The sequence below is a fragment of the Nematolebias whitei genome, chromosome 2 (assembly GCF_014905685.2).
Source record: "Nematolebias whitei isolate Nwh7 chromosome 2, NemWhi1, whole genome shotgun sequence".
Classification (NCBI taxonomy): Eukaryota; Metazoa; Chordata; class Actinopteri; order Cyprinodontiformes; family Rivulidae; genus Nematolebias; species Nematolebias whitei.
The window spans coordinates 1,961,347-1,967,506 of record NC_056499.1 but is presented as its reverse complement, the minus strand read 5'-3'; positions in this window follow the sequence as shown (position 1 = coordinate 1,967,506).

The window sequence follows — 6,160 nt, the reverse complement described above, 5'->3', positions numbered from 1 at the left end:
CCATCCATCCATCCATCCATCCATCCATCCATCCATCCATCCATCCACCCACCCATCCATCCATCCACCCAGCCATCCATCCATCCATCCATCCATCCAGCCATCCATCCATCCATCCATCCATCCATCCATTTCGTTGCTGGGGTCACTGGTGCCCGTGTCCAGCCATCACTGTGCGAGAGGCAGGGGACACCTGGACAGGTCTGTAGTCCATCACGGGGACACACAGGGACAAACAACCATTCTCTCTCTCTCTACCAGTCAGTCTAACATGTTTTTTGGTCTGTGGGTGGAGAAAACCCACGCAGCACGGAGAGAACATGCAGACTCCACCCAGAAAGGCCCCAAGCTGGGATTCAATCCAGCAACCTTCTTGCTGAAAGGCAACAACTCCACCCACTGCGACACCTCATCACACTGACTTCCCATAAAATTCAACATTTTATTTAAACTCCTTCTTTTGGTCGACAAAGTAAAAAACAAGCTGGTTAAAGTTTAGGTGGGTGAACTCTTGACCCCTTCCAGTCCTTCCAGACCCCTGGGGTCTGATCAAGTCCTTTTCTCTGGTCTGAGAACAAGGGGGGTCCATGAGTTCCTCCCGGGGTCCCAGACTTTGGATTAGTCCTTCTGTAGAAGTCAGACTGTCAAACTTTCTATAACGCTTTAAATCACAACTGAAAACGTTGTTAAAGATGTTTTTGTGTTCTTTGGATCATTATTCTAACGATTTGTCATGTTTGAGTTTTTATATCTCATTATTTTTATTTTTTTTAAACTTATTCTATGATTGTTTAATGTAAAGGGCTTTGTAGCTTTGGTTTTAATAAAAAAATACTTACTGCTTTTATAATGTGTTCATGTGAACGCTCACCCAGGTTTGGGTGAAATTATAATCCAAGCGTGTCCTGACTGTGGGATTATACTCTGATTATCCAGTAGATGTCAGGACTCTGCAGAGGATTTGCTCTAAATGCATCACGCCAGGAACACCTGAAGAAGAACAGAGTTGTTATGAAATCCATGATGGAAGCAGAAGAAGATCCTTTCATTCCCTGCACGATCTCCCTGTGAAGTTTGGTCAGATGAATAAAGCCGAGTGAATGAATGAATGAATGAATGAATGAATGAATGAATGAATGAATGAGTGAATGAGTGAATGAGTGAATGAGTGAATGAATGAGTGAATGAGTGAGTGAGTGAATGAATGAATGAATGAATGAATGAATGAGTGAATGAATGAGTGAATGAGTGAATGAGTGAATGAATGAATGAATGAATGAATGAGTGAATGAATGAGTGAATGAGTGAATGAATGAGTGAATGAGTGAGTGAATGAGTGAATGAGTGAATGAGTGAGTGAGTGAATGAATGAGTGAATGAGTGAGTGAATGAGTGAATGAATGAGTGAATGAGTGAATGAATGAGTGAATGAATGAGTGAATGAATGAGTGAATCTTCAGATTTCTAACTGCCACTTGTAATTATCTAATTATAATTACATGTTGATTCTTTAATTCCCTGTGAGTGTGTCTGTATGAGACACGATGGTTTTATGGTTTTAGGCTCTGCTGTGCACGTGTCTTCAGGTGTAGCTGAGTCCTGAGTAATGGATCCAATTAAAGAGTCCGGGTGGCATAGAGCCCTTACGCACCGTAAGTAATAGTAATGCTCCAGACAGTCAGCAGCTGATGGGCAGTTCTCCACCCACCTGGGACACTAAATCTCTCCTGCATCTTCCAATAACGTAATGAGAGCTCATGGTGCACATTTGTTTTTCCAAATTGGCTCCTGCTTCAGGTTTATGCAGACCAGCACAGGCACAGAGAAGACCACAGTGTGGCGTGCCAACTAGCAGTGTGTGCTTATTAAGAAGCTTTTCTTAATGTGCCAAGGAATTACCGTACGATCTATAAACATCTCCAGGGTGCGGTGACTCAAGTCCGTGGATTTCACAGCTAAACAACGAGCAGAGCTCGTTATAGATCTGTGTGGAAACCTGCAGATTCAGGCAACGTTTGTCCTGCAGTTTATCACAGGCAACCCCCTTTTTCATTGTTTTCAATTTGTCACTGACAAATGGCTCCTTTCAGAATATTGATCAGCGCTTCTTCACTGGCGACTTTCAGCAAAACATTTTCCAAACCTGCCGCGGTGGACTGTAATTACTCCGACAGGAAACAGGCATACAAAGGGACTCCTGGTCGTGTGAGCACTTGTTCCACAATCAAGTAGTTTTTCCACATTTAGACATTTTTATGTCTGATCATATATATTTTAATAATAATAATATAGTAAATATATTTGGTAATACATTTAATGCACTTCAGTTTTACTGTTTGATATTTGTTTATTGCTCTCAATCCAAGTAGGCCCACAACATGTTCAAGATGTTGAAATAAAGTAGCAAACAACATTTAGATTAGCAACGAGAATTTTTATTTAAAGGAGTGCATGTTAAAGTGCATGTTGAAGTTTTAAGTTAACATTATGCACAATCTGTCATTGCTTAAAGTAAATGTTGGGAACGAGTCTGACCCACTACCACATCAGATGTTTGATCAGTATCTGTAAATGTGACTAACTTATAACCATTTCATTGTTGGTCAAGGTCCATGGCAGCCATCCAGACCCAAACACAACCTGTTTCATACATACGGTGCATAATAAGATCAAATCATTGGATCTAACTGTATGACCATTGAAAGATCTGTGCTTCCATGAACACATGAATATCACCCACAGTCGTTCATGCAGTTTTACACCAAGATCATCTTCTGCTGAGAAGTGACAAAGTTAAGATCATTTTGGACAAATTTTTAAAACAGTAGTTTGTGGGAGGCAGCACGGTGGTTCAGTTGGCAGAGCTGCTGCCTCTCAGCAAGCAGGTCCTTGGTTCAAATCCTGGTCCAGGGGCCTTTCTGGGTGGAGTTTACATGTTCTCTCCGTGCTGCGTGGGTTTTCTCCGGGTGCTCCGGTTTCCTCCCACAGACCAAAAACATGCATGTTAGGCTGATTAGTAACTCTAAATTGTCCCTAGGTGAGAGAGAGAATGAATGGTTGTTTGTCTCTATGTGTCCCTGTGATGGACTGGAGACCTGTCCAGGGTGTCCTGTATCTCATACAGTGATGGTTGGACATGGGCACCAATGACCCCCGTGACCCAAAAAAGGAAGAAGCGGGTAAAGATAATGGATGGATGGATGATGGATGAATAAACAGTGGTAACAAACAATGGTTTATTATCTGGGTGTCCAAATACTTCTTTAAAACGTCTTCAGTTGATCCAAAATGCTGCTGCCAGAGTCTTAACTGGAGTTACTGGGAGAGATCATCTCTCTCCAGTTTTTGCTTCTCTCCTTTGGCTCCCTGTCAAATCCAGAATAGAATTCAAAATCTTACTTCTAACCTACAAAGCCCTCAACAACCTAGCTCCATCTTATATTACAGATCTTATTGTTCCATATTTTACTAACAGAGCACTTCACTCTCAGACTGTAGGTTTACTTGTGGTTCCTAGAGTTTCCAGCAGCAGAATGGGAGGAAGATCTTTCAGTTCTCAGGCTCCTCTCTTGTGGAACCAACTTCCAGTTTCTGTCCGTGAGGCTGACACATTGTCCAGTTTAAGACTGGGATTAAGACTTTCCTTTTTGATAAATCCTATAGTTAGGGTTGACTTGTTATGCTGCTATAGACTTAGACTACTAGAGGACAAACTGACCTCATTTCCTTGAATTAATTGTTAAAACTGAATAGTTTTCATTTGATACTATTTTTATCTTAACATGTGATTCCAAAAAAGTTCAATCTGGTCCTCTGGACATTCAAAAAACAAGAAAACAAAAATGTGTCTTGAATGTCCAGAGGACCAGATTGAACTTTTTTGGATTTTTCTACCTGGATTATTGAGCATGTATCAGGATGTTAACATGTGATTCTTGACCTGCCATTGTGTATCTATTCCTACCAAACCCAGCCGGTCGAAGCAGATGGTCCTCTAGTCCTGATCCTGGTTCTGCTAAAGGTTTCTTCCTCATGAGGGAGTTTTTTCTTTCCACTGTCGCCTTCATGCTTGTTCAAGATGAGAGTTCAGTGATGGTTAAATTTAAAGCGGTCTGTGTTAGGATGGTGCCCTCTGGTGGTCACCCTGCGTCTGCACTCCCCAGTGTCTCTCCCTGTTAATTACCCTGATCTGTATCACCTGTGTGTCTTGTCCAGGTGTTTGTAATTATGTTCTGTCTTGTCTGTGTCTGCCTGCGAGTCCTGTTCAGTGTCGGTGCATCACCTGGTGTGCCTCCTGTGTTCCCCGTGTATCTCTGTACTCCAGTCCTGTAAGTTTTCTGCTGCCACATCAGCCTATTTCCTTTATTAAAGTATTTTGATTTTATGACGTGGCCTCCGAGTCCTGCCTGAAAACCGTGACAGTCTGCTCCTCAGACAAATAGTGTTAACTTATTTTTTATGTATATATGAATGTTTCTGTTCAGTGTCCTGAGATGACTTCTGTTGTGACTTTGTGCTGTATAAATAAACTGAATTGAATTAAATTAATAATGTTCTGGTTCATTTGCTGAAACAGCAGTCTTTTATAACAAGATTTTTTTGTTGAATTTTCTTTTTGTTTAAATAGAATGAAAGTGGGCCAATAACAGAACCCTGGGGAGCTCCTGTTCTACTCCTAAAACAAGATTTATTCTCATTGCCAGCTAAAACAAAACATTCAAATTTTTTCATATCGAGTAAGATGTGAAGCTGTGAGTATGAATTTGAGGCTAAAACATGAGGGAGCAAATAGAAAACAACATTTTACGTGAAACAGACAATCCGTCCACACGTGAAGCTCGGCTTGTTAAAGCTGCAGCAGAGCAGACGTGTGAGGAAGGGAGGAGATCCCATATGTTTGCAGGGATCTTGTTTCCTGCTGTGAATTGAAATGGAGCCTGTCAGCGAGTGATAATGGATGAGCAGGAAGTTGCAGCTGGTGTGTGGGAGGGCCGAGGTGTTCGGGGGTCGGATAGATTAGAGATGTGCACTGGTGTTGATGGGAGAAGTGTGAGGAGCTGAGCAGGTGGCTCACGGTCAGTCGGGCAGGGACTGACATCCAGCAGCTTTGTGTCAGTTTCATCATTTTAGACCTGCAAGTAACACGAAGACTGAACAGTCGTCAATAAACAGACAGTATCTGGACTTTATATTTTTCATGTTTATTTACTCATTAAACAAGATTTTGTCTTAAATTAGGAACATGCACGTAGGATTATTTGTGTGTTTTTAAAGAGCTTGTTGCTTTATTACCCCCTCCCCCAGTGTACAGTGTAATTAGGCATTTAAAATAATATATATATATATAAACATACATTTAAATGTACATACACTTTAATATAGATTTTTTTACAAGCTGTAAGTTTTTGCCGTGCGGCCGAAAGCATTCATGTGTTAAAACAGATGTTTTTATTATTTTCAGTTTTTTTATTCAACAATAACACAGCTGCAGAGCATTATGTTTTTATTTCTTGTTTTTTATAAAATGAAGTCTCATACATTTAGTTTCTTGCTGGTAAATCCTGGCTCATAGGCAGCACAATGGCTCAGTGGTTAGCACTGATGCCTCACAGTAAGAAGGTCCTGGGTTCAATCCCCGCTTGGACCTGGGCTCTTTCTGGGTGGAGTTTGCATGTTCTCTCCGTGCATGCGTGGGTTTTCTCCGGGTACTCCAGTTTCCTCCCACAGACCAAAAACATGCATGTTAGGCTGCTGTCAGTCCCTTGTAAAAGAGATCTGTGATCTCAGTGGGACTGGCCTGGTTAAATAAAGGTTAAATAATAATAATAATAATAATAGGACCACCATCTTAAATAAAAACTGAGACATTAGCTTTAAAAATAAGACATTTACTAAATTGTCACATTGTTAATCAAAGTTTAAATATTTTGGTTAAACAAAAATTTCATGGCAGAATTTAATCTCCTGCAGTTCTTCAAAAATGAATGAACTCAATTAAATTTAATTTCCCTTTGGGATTAATAAGGTATTTGTGAATTGAATTGAAGTCCATGAAAGTAGCAAAAGTCAGTACAGATCTTTGCATCACTGCCAGACCCCTGCAGAACCACACAGCAGAACTTTGCAGAACCACACGGCAGAACTTTGCAGAACCACACGG